The sequence below is a fragment of the Sorex araneus genome, chromosome 6 (genome assembly GCF_027595985.1).
Source record: "Sorex araneus isolate mSorAra2 chromosome 6, mSorAra2.pri, whole genome shotgun sequence".
In the NCBI taxonomy this organism is placed as follows: Eukaryota; Metazoa; Chordata; class Mammalia; order Eulipotyphla; family Soricidae; genus Sorex; species Sorex araneus.
The window spans coordinates 91,081,531-91,096,107 of NC_073307.1; positions in this window are offsets into that span (position 1 = coordinate 91,081,531).

Below are 14,577 nucleotides of genomic sequence, written 5' to 3' on the forward strand. Positions count from 1 at the left end.
AAAAGTTGGAGTCCTCTCTCCACTCTCGAGAAGCCCGTGCTCTCTCTTGAGCATCTATCTTTATCTACCTCTCTCCTTCGCTCCCTTTATTCCCCAGTAAACTTGTTGTACTTTCAAAAATAATTTTTTTTGGTGTGGTTGTTTGGGCCACATCCAGCAGTGCTCATGAGCTACTCCAAGCTTTGTGTTTAAGCTGGCTCTCAGAGGTACTCAGAAGACCGTGCAGTACTGCTGACCTAACCGTGATTGACAGTATGCAAGGCACGTGTCTTTGCCCCTGTACCATCTCTCAGGCCTTTTCAATACTGTTAACTCCACATCCTCGGGGATTTCTAAGCAGGGCAACGCCTTCATTGAATTTGTGTTTGAAGAATATGGCCTGGCTGTGCCTATGGATGGATTAAAGAACGTGAATTAGAAGTGAGAACCAGTTAAAAAGCCCACGCAAGTAGCAATATAATTATATATTATTGGAAGGTGAGGTCCTGGATTGGATTTGCAAATTCAATTAATAGGCAGGGAAACTTTATTTTAGGGCCAGTGATATAGTACAGGGACGCACAGTGACCCTTGGTTTTATCCTTGGCATCACATAGGTCCTTTCAGTACCATTGAGGGGTCACTGCTCAGCATAAGGCAGGAATAAGCCCCGAGAACCAACAAGTGTGATCCCCGAACTGCATTATTTATATAGTTATATATATATATAGTTATGTATATTATAGCCACATATAGTTATATATTATTTTTTTCTTATCACAAAGATATGAAGAGATATACTCTGAGTTGCATGTTGAAAAGGGAAAGAAAATTATTACAAATCAGGGTTCCAGAGGCTGACACTGCAGACGGAGCTGAACTTGGGCTCAGTTTCCTTATCTGTAAAGGAGAAAGAACCAGAGACCAGTCAGAGCTCCTGCATGGATGACATGATTTGACAGTTACGCTGTATCTGGAGCATGCTACATAAACCCACTTTTGTTTTTTCAGTCCTGCCAGGAAGGTTCCCTTGCTTAACAAAAGTCCTCTTCTACCTTTAATAAAGTTCATGACTTTTCAAAGTGCCTAGACGATGCATAGCCTTAGTGACTTGTCTAATTTTATTGGAATAAAATAGAAGGAACTTTTTTTTTTCTCTTCAGAGTAAGAAAACTTCAGAACTCAGTTAATTAAATGATCAGAATTGACTTCATTTAGCACAGAATTAAGGGCTCTCCGAAAAGGCTGATATCTTTGACCATCACATTAACCTGAAACTGCTTCAGAATCTAATGATGTCCACGCTGCATAATCCTGGCTTCTGAGAGTCCCTGAAGACGGTTTATTTGTAAGGAATCTCCCTGTTTCTTTCTCAGGGGGTTCTCATCCATGTCGGACGGGACTTGGTGAGGAGTAAGAGGGGCTTCCCACTCTGCCTTCATCCTGCGTCAGCTGCTGGGGGCTGCCGCTCTGCTCTCTGACTCTGCTCTCCTGCCTCCTCCAGCAGCTACTCCTCTGGCTTCCTTTGTCTTTTTAAAAAAAAAAATTATTAGTGAATCACCATGAGGTCCAGTTACAGACTTACAAACTTTCGTGCTTGTGTTTCAGTCATACAATGGTCAAGTGCCCATCCCTCTACCAGTGCCCATTTTTCCACCACCAATCGTGCCAGCATCCCTCCCACCACCCCCACTCCGTCCTCCCTCCACCCCACCCCACCTCTATGTTCCCTTTTGCTCTCTCTCTCCTTTTGGGTGTTTGTGGTTTGCAGTAGAGGTATTAAGTGGCCGTCATGTTCAGTCTATAGTCTACTTTCAGCCCGCATCTCCCATCCCGAATGGGCCTTTCTAGCACCCTTTACTTGGTGGTCCCTTCTCTGCCCGAGCTGCCTTTTCCCCCAGCGTGTGAGGCCGGCTTCTAAGCAGTGGAGTAATCCTCCTGGTCCTTATCTCTACTGTTCTTGGGTATTAGTCTCCCATTCTGTTACTTCATACTCCACAAATGAGTGCAATCCTTCTATGTCTGTCCCTCTCTTTCTTTCTTTTTTTTTTTTTTTGCTTTTTGGGTCACACCTGGCGATGCACAGGGGTTACTCCTGGCTCCACACTCAGGAATCACTCCTGGCAGTGCTCAGGGGACCATATGGGATGCTGGGAATCAAACCCGGGTCGGCCGCATGCAAGGCAAATGCCCTACCTGCTGTGCTATTGCTCCAATCCCTGTCCCTCTCTTTCTGACTCATTTCACTGAACATGATACTTTCCGTGTTGATACACCTATATGCAAATTTCATGACTTTATCTTTTCTAACAGCTGCATAGTATTCCATTGTTTAGATGTACCATTTCTTTGTCTTTCTGGACCGTTCCAAGTCCCAGTGGCAAAAGTCCCACTTGCTACCCATTCGCCCCTTGTCTTATTCCTCTCCCTCGTGCAAGCCCACAAAACTCTTCAAGCTTCTTTCAATTCTGCCTCACTCTGAGGTTCTGGATGCTTCTCTACATTGAGGAGCTGGAGGGCATCTTGTGCGTTTCCTTAACCACTGTTCTCCCTTTGACTTATTCATTGGCTCTTGATCTCACTCCTTCTTTACTCACCTGTCTTCCTTTCCCACTTCATTCTCTTCTTTCCATGGAGGACGTGGGTTCTTTGGGCAACAGTTGTGGAAAGGGATGGAAGGATGGTTTGTGAATGGTCACAGCTATGATCATTGATTTACAAGGACAGACAGATTACTGCCCTCTAGCTTGACCCCTGCAACCTCGAGGGAGAAACTCTGGGTTGGAGATCTGGTTTAGGAAAGTGCCCCTCGTGCCTCGGTATGGACACTAGGGTTCTCTGAGTCCCGTAAGGCAGCTGTTGAGCTGCACCTGAGATCCCCTTGATCTCTATGGCTCTCGCTGTGGGAACTGGTCTCATCCCCTGAGTTCTCAGGGAGCTATTAGTCTCAGGCAGTAATGAAGTACTGCTTTTTTTTTTTTGCAGGAAGAGAGAAAGTTTATTTTTCTCTTTGCCCAGGCTACCAAGTTCATTGTCTACCTTCACAGAAAAGAATTTTAGGAGAAGCTAAGAAAGGAAGAGAGACAAAGACCCAAGGGTACCTACCTCATAAAGACACTGTTGATGTCGGTGGGCCCCACGGGTGACTTATGTGAAGTGGGGAGGAGAAAGACGGTCACTTTCTCCCCAACCGCCTCTACCACCCGGGGCCCAGAGTTACTGGGTTCTTGTCTCGCTCTCGGAAAAGAATTTCAGGAGTAGACAAGCAGTGAAGTAAATAGATTTTATTCAGAAGTTGCTGAGGGAGGGAGGAAGGGATAAGTGGGAGAGAGAATAGTAAGAATAACGCGCTCAAGAGAGAACGCGGGCTCCTCCAAAGATGGAGAGAGCTCTACACACATCCTAGCACTGGACACGAAAGCATGAAAGTACACATCTCAAGGGGGGAGATGCGGGCGACACATGTGCTCGGCCACATGGCACAAGCAGCACATGGGCTCAGGCAGCATATGCGCGCGCTTCCTTTGTTCAAGGTGGCCTTTATAGGGTTTCTCCAACCTGCCCCCACGTGGGGGCTTCTTCCCAGGTAAAAGTCCGTTGCTAAGGAGGTTACCAGGGAGGTTGGGAGTGGTGATGGCCTTCTTTGGGGAACCCCCTGGGGAGGGGTCCATTATCCTCAGGGTCTGCTGACGGTTTCTTCCGGGTCTTTTGTTTCCTTGAATCTGCACATCTTAAGAGTCCCCTTCCCAGAGACTCTGTTAAATCTCAATTTTAATTGCCAAGGGCCTTTCCCTATCTGCCTGCCTACATCACTGTCACTGGTCATCCCGTTGCTCATCGATTTGCTCAAGCGGGTACCAGTCACGTCTCCATGGTGAGACTTGTTGTTACTGTTTTGGCACATCGAGTATGCCACGGGGAGTTTGCCAGGCTCTGCCGTGCAGGCGGGATACTCTCAGTACCTTGCCAGGCTCTCCTAGAGGGGCAGAGAAATCGAACCCGGGTCGGCTGCGTGCAGGGCAAACACCCTACCCGCTGTGCTATCGCTCCAGTCCCCTCATGAAGTAAAAGGAAGAAATTAAACATCTCAAATTGAGATGCCAGTGACCAAAAATTCCACCTCTTTGCCTCGTTTTACAGGGTCTTTCCCAAACTGCTCCAGTTTAGGACTTTCTATGTAGATAAGAGCCCGTTGCTAGGCTGTTGCCAAGGGGAACGGAATTTGAACTTTTGGTGGTGTGTTGTCACAGCCTTTGCTTCCGCGGCACATTCTCCTCTCCTGAGGGCTTTGCCTTCTGAACTGGGATGGCTCTGATTCCCTGCATCACGCTTTGGAGCGCAGTATTTGCATCTCCAAAGGGGATCAGGCCAGCCTTTCTGTTTTGGGGCTGGCGACAGCGTAACTGATTTAGATCACATTTTGGCTTTATTCCTCCCTCAACATCAATGCCATAATTCCCCTTGCCTTGCTTCAGTCTGTCTATTTTTGAATCCACCTCCGTACACTAAAATCTTAACTCCCCCACACCTCCTGGTCTCAAGAAGATGATGTTGGAAGGTATAGTCTTTGGGAGATCATTACGATTATACGAAGTCACAAAAGTGGAGTTCTCAAGAGCGGGATTAGTGCCCTTAGGTCAGTCACCGGAGAGTTTCTTGAATTTTCATCTGTAAAAGATTTTTTTTTAGTATATAACGGGCTGGAGTGATAGCACAGCGGTAGGGTGTTCACCTCTCACACTGCCGACCCGTGTTCGATTCCTCCACACCTCTCGGAGAGCTACCGAGAGTATCGTGCCCCCACGGCAGAGCCTGGCAAGTTCCCTGTGGAGTATTGGATATGCCAAAAACAGTAACAGTAAGTCTCATAATGAGAGATGTTACTGGTGCCTGCTTGAACAAATCGATGAGCAAAGGGATGACAGTGACTTCACAGTGACTAGTATGTATCATGGGCAATGTTTGGAAAATCCTATTAAATTATTGTCATTTTTTTAGTAAAATCCTGTCCTTCGCAATATTTAGGACATATGGGCACTGAAGATTACTCATTATCATAAATTCAAATGCTCCTGGGTCTTTTATTATTTTTATTTGATCTGAATCACTGCCTGTTATCAGAAAGTATTTATGCAATACGTGATGATCTGTTTCATTGTCCCTTTAAACCTGATTAGGAAATTGCTGCTTTGGATTTTTTTTCTTTCTCAGGTGATTTCAAAAGTGCATGCCAGCTTCTTCCTGCTCCTGGGCCTAAGGGTTGTGAGAGTTTACGTGATCTTATTTGATGTTTTCTTGATTTTCTGAGGAGCAGTTTCCATTTATCTTGGGTCTCCTCTTAACATCTGGGGAATCTTCTCTTCTAGGTCAGGTCAATTTCTGCAGCATCATTGTTTCCAGTCTCCCCCCCCTTTTTTTCCCAGCATTTCCTCATGCACCTCTCCCGCACAGCTAGGCATCTTTTCAGAAATAGTCTCTTAGAATCAGAGTATTCTAGAGACAGTCTCTTATCTTTGTATCTATCAGGTTCCCTTAAAGGTGAAACTCGTAGAGCACTATTTTTAAACTTTATTTATTTATTTATGTTTGCTTTTTGGGTCACACCCGTTGATGCACAGGGGTTACTCCTGGTTCATGAACTCAGAAATTACTCCTGGCGGTGCTGGGGAGACCATATGGGATGCCGGGGACCCAACCCAGGTCGGCCGCGTGCAAGGCAAATGTCCTACCTGCTGTGCTATCGCTCCAGCCCCCCGAGCACTATTTTTAAATGTACAAAACATTTAGGAAGAAACTATTTTAAAACGGGCTACTCGACAATTGATAAAGCAACTCAAAAATTGTGGAAGGTATAATGCTGGGTGAAGTCATTCAGGACAGGGACAGATACAGAGTGATCTCTTTCACAGGTGGCATATGAGGAACTGCAAAGTAAGAGGGGTAAGAAATAGCCGAAGAGAGGGGACTGGAGTGATAGTACAACGAGTATGGCATTTACCTTGCATGTGGTCTACCTGGGTTCGATCCCGGCATCCCCTGGGGCACCACCAGGAGCAACCCCTGAGCACTGCCAGGTGTGGCCTAAAAACCAAAAACCAGAGAGAGAGAGAGAGAGAGAGAGAGAGAGCGCCAGGAAGATTGCTCCATGGTTGGAAGAAGGCAATTAGGATAGAGAAGGGATCACTAAGTCAATGGTGGTTGAGGGAATCGTTTGTGATGGGAGATGTGTGCTAAAAGTAGATAAAGGACCAAACAGGATGGCCTCTCAGTATCTGTATTGCAAATCATAATGCCCCAAAGTAGAGAGAGAGAGTAATAACTGCCATAGAGGCAGGGGGAGGGGTGCGATGGTGGGGGTGAGAGGGGGGATACTGGGGACATTGGTGGTGGAAAATGTGCACTGGTGGAGGGATGAGTGTTTGGTCATTGTATGACTAAAACTCAAATATGAAAGTTTCGTAACTGCAGCTCATGGTGATTCAATAAATAAAAGAAGAAAGAAGGAAAGAAAGAAAGAAAGAAAGAAAGAAAGAAAGAAAGAAAGGAAGGAAGGAAGGAAGGAAGGAAGGAAGGAAGGAAGGAAGGAAGGAAGGAAGGAAGGAAGGAAGGAAGAAAGAGAAAGAAAGAAAATAAAAAGAAAGAAAGAAAATAAGAAAGAAAGAGAGAGAAAAAAGAAAGAAAGAAAATAAGAAAGAAAGAAAGAAAGAAAGAGAGAAAGAAAGAAAAGAAAAGAAAGAAAGAAAGAAAGAAAGGAAGGAAGAGAAAGAAAAGAGAAAATAAGAAAGGAAGAAAGAAAGAAGGAAGGAAAGAAAGAAAGAAAGAAAGAAAGAAAGAAAGAAAGAAAGAAGGAAAGAAAGGAAAGAAGAAAGAAAGAAAGAAAGAAAGAAAGAAAGAAAGAAAGAAAGAAAGAAAGAAAGAAAGAAAGAAAGAAAGAAAGAAAGAAAGAAAGAAAGAAAGAAAAAGCCAAAGAGAATAGAACTTGAGAAATAATCCACAGGACTGAACTTTCTAAGGGTATGTGTGTGTGTGTGTGTGTGTGTGAGTGTGTGTGTGTGTGTGTGTGTGTGTGTGTGTGTTTGAGTGTATGGGAGAGAATGTGGGACAATGGAAGAAGCAAGGACTCTGGAAGAAAGTGTGGGGTTGGATCATTGTAGCAAGAAACTCTATCACTAACAGGATTGTAAATCATAAAGTCTCTCCTGCAAAATATTGTGATTCAGGGCCAGAGAGACAGTGCAGGGAGCCAGGCACTTTTTTTCCTTTGCATTTGGCCAGCCCTAGTTTAAACCCTGGAACCACATATGATCCTCTGAGCACTGTTTTGAGTGACCCCTTAGCACAGGAGCAAGCCCTCGGCACTTGTGGATGTGATTCAGCTGCTACTCCCCTATTGCCAACTTGTGATTTAGTGACATACACATTTCTCCACCAACACATTAAATAATAAAATCTAGGTTTTCTTGGAGAGAGTAGATGACAGTAAATAATATTTCAAGATACCTGCAGCAATGTAATATGACATAGAAATATCTTGATTCTCTTGAGGGTAGAATCAAACACACTGAAAACATATCCAGTGTCAGAGGTGAAAGACTGTAAAGATAAAATTCCGCCACCCAATTTTACAGACGTCTGAATTCTATCCACTGCTCTCCATGGGGTCTAGGTGAAGCAGCCCTTTGTCTAGAACAACTGGAATCAATCTTTTCTTTGGTGCTCCTAGAGCAAAACAACTCTCATTTCACTTTGAAACTTCAGTGGAATCACTACAGTTAAAAAAAAAAAACATTGAGAAATATTTATAACTTGCACATGTTAAACTTTAAAGCCTCAAGAAGTAGAGTTAGGGGCCAGAGTGATAGCATAGCAGGTTGATTGCCTTGCATGTAGCTGACCTAGGTTCAATCTCTGGCATCCCATACGGTCCCCCGAACACTACCAGGAGGGATACCTGAGTGAAGACACAGGAGTAACCCTTGAGCATCCTGAGTATGGCTATATGTATATATATATTATATGTATACATATACACACATATATACATATATATAGTATACATGTATATACATGGTACTATGGGGACATTGCACAAAGGAAAAAGTGAATTCCTCTATATTTCTGTTCTGTCGATTCTCCTCTTCCTGGGACTGAAGGGCTGAAATGAATTCAAACCATGATCTGTGATTTTCACTTGTAATTACTGTTTGGACCAGACTTTTTCTGCCTGATATAGTTATTGATTATCATACAGTTATTTACCCAACATCATTTCCTCTGTAAGTGCTTCCCTTTCCCGGTGGAGATGACATCATGGATCGAATGTCCTTCTAGAAGGGTGATGGATTTGGATCGTTCCCTCCTGATCTCAGCCCAGCTTTTCCTCTGACCTCACAGTTTGGTCTTTCTCTTCTCCTAAGCTCATCTGATGTTAGAAATAATGGAGTACCCCTGGGTTCAGTCCAGGATTTCTTTCTGGTGTGCACTTCTTTCTTGAGTGATTTCTTTCAGTCAGATCACGATCACGATCACACGATCACGAAAACCCGTTAATCGTCGATTTCTCGAGCGGGCTCAGTAACCTCTCCATTCATCCTTTCCCTGAGATCTTAGAAGTCTCTCCCAACTCGGCCCTCCCAATGATGTTGCACTGGAGGCTCTTTCAGGGTCAGGGGAATGAGATCCAGTTTGTTACTGGATTTAGCATATGAATACACCATGGGAAGCTTGCAAGGCTGTCCCAAGTGGGCAGGAAACTCTCAGTAGCTTTCGAGTTTCTCCCAGAGGGAGAAGTAGGTTATAAGATATCGCTTCTGGGAGCTTGCTTTTAAGTCTCTGGATGTTGGCCATTGATGGGATTACACACACCTGGGTTCCTCTGCCGGTACCTTCATGCGTGAGGCCTGTCCAAACGTGTGGAGAGGGGCCTCGAGCATGGCTGTAGCTAGGTTCAGGTGGTCTTCGGCCGCTGGGAGCTCTTCGTCGGGGTGGGGAGGGAAGCTGGAACCCATCCCCTCCGAGGGGCCCTGGGGAAGACAGCCAGGTGTGCGGGCAAGAGACTCTCTGCCTCTTTCAGCCCATGCTTTTACAAACCAATGTTTGCAGATAGGAATGAGTTGACGATTCCTGGGGATGACTTTTTTTTTCTGGTCCAGGTACTATACTCATGATCTATTTCGCATGTCCAATCCAGCCTCTTAGGTACGCTCAACTATCACAGCGGCCGAGTTTTTACACCTTCATTTTCTAAATCTATCCTTCTCCTAGATCTCTCCATCTTGCTGAATCTCAGCATTATCTACCATGTAGCTCAAAACAGCTATAACTTATTCTCAATTTATTTTCCTTAATATCCTGCAATGACAAGTGGCATTGGCTAATCTAATCTCCCTCCCGAGGTCTTTACCCTCAATCTTACTCCTGTTTAACTACCACCAGCACCACCTCTAGGGAGATTCTACCAGCTTATATATCATGTTTCATCTAAATTGACAAAAAAAATTCCCAATCAATTCCTATTCTTCTTCTTTTGCCCCTGTTACGTGCTTTTAAAAAAATGCCTCTCAGGGTTGGAGCAATAGCACAGCGGGTAGGGCATTTGCCTTGCACACAGCCAAGCCGGGTTCGAATCCCAGCATCCCATATGGTCCCCCGAGCAGCGCCAGGTGTAATTCCTGAGTGCACACCCTGTGCATCGCCGGGTGTGACCCAAAAACCAAATAAATAAATAAATAAATAAATAAAATAAAAATGCTTCTCTGTCTCTCTCTCTCATTGGTTTATAATATATCATATTTCAGGGATACAGTTCAATGACTTTGTATATGTATAACTTTTGCTACTTACCACCAAAACTCCATTGTCAACTCATCACTAAAAAAGACCTTTTTATACATTCCTCCCTCCAACTTCCCTATAGGAACCATCGTACTTTTCACTGAGTCTAGGAGTAAGCTTTTCATTTTGGTCAGATTTTTTGCTTTTCATATATTCCGTGTTGAGTGAAACCATCTGGTACTTGTCTCCTAATTTCACTTAGCATAATCACCTCAAGTTCATCCATTCTGTCCTGAAAGGCATATTTACTCTTTATAAAGTGGCCAGTCATCTTTTTAGATTAAATTATGCCATTCCCATACACAAGACACAATCTCCAATTTCTTCTTTCCATTGCTTTTTTTTTTTTTTTCTTTTTGGGTCACAACCCAGCGATGCTCAGGGGTTACTCCTGGCTTTACACTCAGGAATTACTCCTGGCGGTGCTTGGGGGACCATATGGGATGCCGGGGATCGAACCCGGGTCGGCCGCATGCAAAGCAAACGCCCTACCCGCTGTGCTATCGCTCCGGCCCCTCCATTGCTTTTAAAATAGAATTCTGACACTGTTGCTGTCTCATTTACTCTTGAATTCTGACTCATTTACCCTTAAATATCCAGCCCCTAGAATCATGCCTGACACACTGTAATTGTTCAATAAATATTTGCTGACCAGTCCGGAGAAACAGGGAGTTCTCTGTGCAAATTTTTTTGAGTCCTGAGGAGTGGTTATCAAGATAGTATGGAGTAGGGTTCATATCTCTCTCTGTCAAGACAGAGTAATTGCTATTTGGAAATTTGTGAGTGAAATAAAAAATCTAGTCTCGGGGCTGGAGCAATATCACGGCGGGTACAGTGTTTGCTTTGCACTCGACCGACCCAGGTTCAATTCCCAGCATCCCATATGGTCTCCCGAGCATCACCAGGAGTAATTCCTGAGTGCAGAGCCAGGAGTAACCCCTGAACATCGCTGGGTGTGATCCAAAAAGCAAAAAAAAAAAAAAATCTAGTCTCATCATTGGGTTTTTATTTGTCATAGACTCTACTAATACCAGTGAAGTACTTCATATCTCCAGTGATCATTGATTATTTTATTCACTGACTCATTATTTTTTTTCTTCTGAAGATGTTGCTTCTTTACTCTGTCCCTCCTCTGGGTCAGATGCTGACTGGGAGCAAGGGCAGAATTTACCCCAATACGATCCTACTTTGCCATGAACACAGAAGTGCAGATAGTGGTGCCTCTGCTGTGTGTTTCTGGGCCTGCGAGTATAGTCCCAGGAAAGATGATAAAGGAAGGGAAGTTGTTGGTCTTGCAATTCACCTTCTTGAGATCAAAGAAAGCAGTAGTACCTGGATTAATTCCAAGACAGGAACGAATGGAATTCAGACACAGGGTTGAAGTCCGTGCAAAGAAATGGAAGGCACCAAGGACGCTCTGGGTGGTCCCCAGAATCACCAGGTCTGAGTAGAATTATATCTTTGGCTCTGGCATTGAACTCTCTGCCTTCTTGGCAAAGAATTGCTGAGGAGGGGGTGTGTCTCAGGGCCTCCTGAGCACTGCTTGGGAGACTATGCCTCCCCCTCCAAACAACAGAAGAGAGATGAAGCCTGTTTCCCGTCCCTAGAATACAGGCTGGAGCAATAGCACAGGGGTTGGGCTTTCACCTTTCACTCGGCCGACCCGTGTTCGATTCCTCCGTCCCTCTTGGAGAGCCCCGGCAAGCTACCGAGAGTATGGAGCCTGCACGGCAGAGCCTGGCAAGCTACCCATGTGTATTGGATATGACAAAAACAGTAACAATAAGTCTCTCAATGAGAGACGTTACTGGTGCCCGCTCGAACAAATCGATGAGCAACGGGATGACAGTGACAGAATACAGGCAGATCTTGAAATTTGCTTTAACCAACTCAAATGACACACAGTGCTATCAGGCCCATCATGAATCTTAAGAGATCTTGGATTCATTTTCTCTTTGCAACACCTTAGCAGCCATATGAATAGCTCAAATTATCCCGTGATCCCGCAAAGTGGTGATAAGTAGGTGAACCACCAGTCTTTGTCTTGCTCAAAGAATAGCCACTCGATGCCCACACACAGAACTGTTTAGCTAATTTGAGATTGGCCACAGATAACACAGACAATGGTGAGAAAGCCAAGACCAGACGAATCATCACACTAAGCTAAACGCACGGTGACGGTCCGCAGAATTGTAAACTGGACATATAACTCTCACCGTAAGCCATGAAGTTTGGAGGGGTTTGTTGCATGATCAGAGATAACAGAGAAAATATATTATTCCGGGAACTCAACTCATTATAGCTTATAATAGCTGAAGTGGTTTCAGTTGCTCCCCCTTCAGCTTTGGCTGACCTCTAACATAAACTCCACATTTCCAAAGCTGAGGATGTCACATTCCCTGAGAGACCCGGGTAGGCTCCGTCCTCGAGTGCTCATCTCCTCACTTGCAACTCGTTTTTCACCTTGATCATGACATCTGTTGGGACACTGAAATTTGTTCTCTGCATTTCTCAGTGATATATTGCTCACTGTCGCCACCACCCTCATGATCACTCTCTCTTCTTTCTTGGATAACAATCCCCCCCCACTTTTTGGTTTTCCTGCTTTTTCAAAACAAAAAAAGTTTTGTTTTGCTGTTTGGGGAAGTAGTGATACACCCGGCAGTGCTCAGGGTTTCTCTTGGGCTCTTTGCTCAGGGATAGCTCCTGGTTTGGTGGACTAGGTGGGGTGTCAGGGATCAAACACAGACTGGGCACCTGCAAGGCAAATGCCCATTCTACTGTACTATCACTCTGGCCCCTTTCACGCTTCCATTTTAATCCTCTTCCCATCTCTTCTCTACAAAGTGCTGTGGCACTGCACTGTCACCCCATTGTTCATCGATTTGCTTGGGCGGGCACCAGTAACGTCTCCCTTGTAAGACTTGTTACTGTTTTTGGCATATCGAATATGCCACGGGGAGCTTGCCAGACTCTGCCGTGTGGGCGGGATACTCTCGGTAGCTTGCTGGGCTCTCCAAGAGGGAAGGAGGAATCGAACCCGGGTTTATAAAGCAGTTGGATTAACTTTTTTAATGCAAATGAAGATCTTGGTGTGCAAACTTCCGTCATGATGAGCTTTTCCAGTTTCTTAATCTGGCGTTTGTGTCCTCTCTCCATGTTACTCACCTTATCATTTTTAGAAGTTTCTAGGGTCCTTTTTCACCTGCCCATCTCAAGGCCTACCTTTATGATTCCTCATGTCTGAACCACTTTGTCTACTTACTTCCCACCCAACTCCCAGAACCCAGGTGAATGTTACATAATCCACAACGTGTACAATATCTTCCTAATTCACACCCACACACACACATATGCATGCAGACACACACATGCACTCACATTCTGAACATTAACTCTTTCTGCTTTCTGTTCCAACAAAATTTGGAGTCACTGTAAGTTGGTCAAGTCTCCTCCAGTTATTGGCATACTCTTGCCTTCTCCCTGACCTCTGAGGGCAGGATCCTGGTTTTTGGTGGTTCCCAGTGTTTGGCAGATACATTTTCTTTAGGAAATTCTCCTGAGGAATGGGTTTATCTCTATCCTGGCTATTGTTTGGGATATACTCGGATGCTCATAACTGTCAGAGACATGGGCTAGAGAAACAGTCCAGCAATGAAGGTGCTTGCCGAGCACTCTGTGAATCTGGCTTCGTTCCTGGCACCCCACATGGTCCCCTGACGCCTGCCTGGAGTGATCTCTGAGCACAGAGCCAGGAGGAAGCCCTGAGAACCATGGAGTGTGGTGAAAAAGAGAACACTGTGTTTTACACTTTGTCCCCTAGATCCTTCTTTAAAATACATTGTAATTTGGGGGCTGGAGCGAGAATACAGCAATTCCCGGCATCCGATATGGTCCCCCAAGTGCCACCAGGTGTAATTCCTGAGTGCAGGGCCAGGAGTAACCTCTGAGCATCTCTGGGTGTGACCCAAAAAAGCAATATACATATATATACATATATATATATATATATGTCAGAGAGCCTGGCAAGCTACCGAGAGTATCCTGTCTGCACGGAAGAGCCTGGCAAGCTCCCTGTGACATATTCTATATGCCAAATACAGTAACAATAACAGGTCTTATTCCCCTGACCCTGAAAGAGCCTCCAATCGCGGGAAAGATGAGTAAGGAGAGGATGCTAAAGTCTCAGGGCTGGTACAAATGAAGATGTTACTGGTGCCCGCTCGAGCAAATTGATGAACGGGATGACAGTGATACAGTGATATGTGATATACATATATATATATATATATAGTAATTTTGTTAGAGTAATAACATTTTTTATGCTGAAGCCGTAGCACAGTGGGTAGGGCATTTGCCTTGCATGTAGCCAACCCGGGTTCGATTCCTCCGTCCCTCTCGGAGAGCCCGGCAAGCTACCGAGAGTGTCCCACCAGCATGGCAGAGCCTGGCAAGCTCCCCGTGGAGTATTCAATATGCCAAAAAACAATAGCAACAAGTCTCACAATGGAGACGTGACTGGTGCCCGCTCGAGCAAATCGAAGAGCAACGGAACGACAGTACTACAATATCACTTCGTGTGAAATCTCTGTGGCTAGCACCTTATGATTAAGTCAGCACCGCTTTCTGCAGCTCTAGAATGTTCTCGCCTCCCATATCTGACAAGTTATGGTGCTTGTCTGTTTCCTGTCTCTCCTGGACACCAATCTTCTCTTCTCAGCATTTGCCTGTTGGAGATATCTCTCGCGCGTGTCAGTGTCTATC